The sequence below is a fragment of the Macrobrachium nipponense genome, chromosome 4 (assembly GCF_015104395.2).
Source record: "Macrobrachium nipponense isolate FS-2020 chromosome 4, ASM1510439v2, whole genome shotgun sequence".
In the NCBI taxonomy this organism is placed as follows: Eukaryota; Metazoa; Arthropoda; class Malacostraca; order Decapoda; family Palaemonidae; genus Macrobrachium; species Macrobrachium nipponense.
In genome coordinates this window covers 105,296,986-105,299,130 of record NC_061100.1, presented here as the reverse complement: position 1 = coordinate 105,299,130, position 2,145 = coordinate 105,296,986, and the positions used below count along the sequence as shown (strand labels likewise).

The following is a 2,145-nucleotide window of genomic DNA, read 5'->3' as shown; positions in this document are numbered from 1 at the left end:
GAGAGAGAGAGAGAGAGAGAGAGAGAGAGAGAGAGAGAGAGAGAGAGAGGACAATTTGTTCAATTTCAGTCTTCTTAAAATGATTTTAGGAAGTTTTTAGAAAAAGCGAACATTTCAAACAGAAATATCTTCGTGACATTTTAAGCGGAATGCACTGTTTTAAAATAGATATTTAAACAAAAAGCTTTTTTCCAATATTAAAAAAATGGAATTTTTTAATTTTTCAAATTTTCACTTTAACATTGTAGCATTATTGTCTTACCTTGGAATTTTTTAGGAGTCAAGGATATTACTAGAGAGGGATAAAGATTACAACACGAAATATTCGTTACAGTTTTATTTTTTTGCTGTAACATTCCGACAAGCATAATGTACGGTAAAGTACGTATAAACATACACACATTATATATATATATATATATATATATATATATATATATATATATATATAATATATCGAGCTACAATGTCCTTTAATATCTAATTCGCTCTACCTCGAATTAATATATTTTCATATATGCTTAACCGAAGGGGAATTTTTTCTCGATAATAGACTTGCCTGGAGCCAGGGCGCGAACCCATGGATCCTTTCAAATCCAGGAACGCTAGGCAAGTCTATTATCGAGAAAAAATTCCCCCTCGGTTAAGCATATATGAAAATATTATTAATTTCCGAGGTAGTGCGAAATTTGATATTCAAGGACATTGTAGCTCTAATATATGTATATGAATCCACGGAAATGTGATATGACTTATATAATTATATATATATATATAATATAATATATATATATATATACTATTATATATCTATAATATATATATATAACGTTTGTAGATTGCCTTGTCTACCCAGCAGTCATTAAATTATTCAGTTGCTAAAGAGCAGCCATTTTTTTTTTTTCTTCTATCAGCTGAGTTTAGGAGGGTAAAACTCAGGCAGACATAGCATGTCCGGCGGCCAGTCGGCCAGGTAGCGGGGGTGGGGGTAGAAAGAACTCGTTAAACATTAGCGACGTATCCAAAGGGGAGTGTGTAGCTAGTTAGGTACTTCTTAGGCCTACTCTTAAGATCCCCTATCCTGTGAACTTTCGCTGGCCGTATGTCTGTTCCCAGGATGACCTGCCAATGGGGGGAGAATGCTGCCCCAACACCCAAGATTGGCACCCGACGAGGGCCTCAGTCCAGCACAGTCTTTCATCCAGGACAGACGTCCAAGCCAGCCTGCCAATAGGCCTAACAAATGGGCGCTAACTGGTGCGCCCTGAACTCTGACAAAGCCGACGCTATATATGTACGTCTTGTGTTACAGTCATATTGCCAATTCTTTTCCTCCTAGTCAAATAAACTCTTCCACATTATCCAATTCAAATTCCTACATATCAAACGAACCTCCCTTTCTTCCTTTTCTGCCTATCGGCCGCATGCTACCTTGCGATCGTCCCAGATAGATAAAGGCTCCATTGAATATTTCATTTAAGCACTAGAGTTCCTCCCCCAGTGAGTGTTAGATAAAAGTGACTGGCCTTGTAGCTGAAATATTGTGCAAGAAATCCTTATTTTATGTTGTGTGTAATTCGGGAACTCATTTCCAGATTTGCTGAGTCCGTGCTATGTCTCCTCGCACAGAGGCGCTTCCTTACCGCTAGATACCATCAATTTTGGAAACCAGCCTTGCAGCAGTATTTGATCTTGGCCAGTTTTTTTTATATTGGGCATGATAAGAGTGTTCCAAACAGTATACAGCACTCTCCCCACGTGGCTATATGCATTGTCTTTATCTCAGGCCATTCAATGTTGCTTGTAAATAAATAAGTGCTCCATTTTCCATTATTCCCTCTCATTTTACCCTTATGTTTGGGCATCAGGCCAGCCCCATACGTAATATCTATCTATTATATATATATATATATATCTATATATATATATATTATATATATATAATATATATATATATATATATATATATATATACACATTTTATCAGCCGAAGCCAATGGAAAAGATCAAAATGAAAAGACAGAATGCCAAGTACTTTCGTGTATTTAAACACATCTTCAGGGCACAATGTGATACTTACCCAGTGGCTTCAACTGATAAACAAAAAATCACGCGCCTTAATTTTGTGATTTCTTAGTATGTCTA

General features: G+C 36.3%; 1 long non-coding RNA gene across 1 annotated transcript; it reads left to right on the top strand.

Moving 5' to 3' along the window:
* The first annotated feature begins 997 nt into the window (after window positions 1–997).
* Window positions 998–1,830, top strand: LOC135211694 (uncharacterized). The gene is made up of 2 exons (XR_010313714.1): window positions 998–1,294; window positions 1,596–1,830. It is a non-coding gene; the product is annotated as an uncharacterized LOC135211694 (long non-coding RNA).
* Window positions 1,831–2,145: the final 315 nt, after the last annotated feature.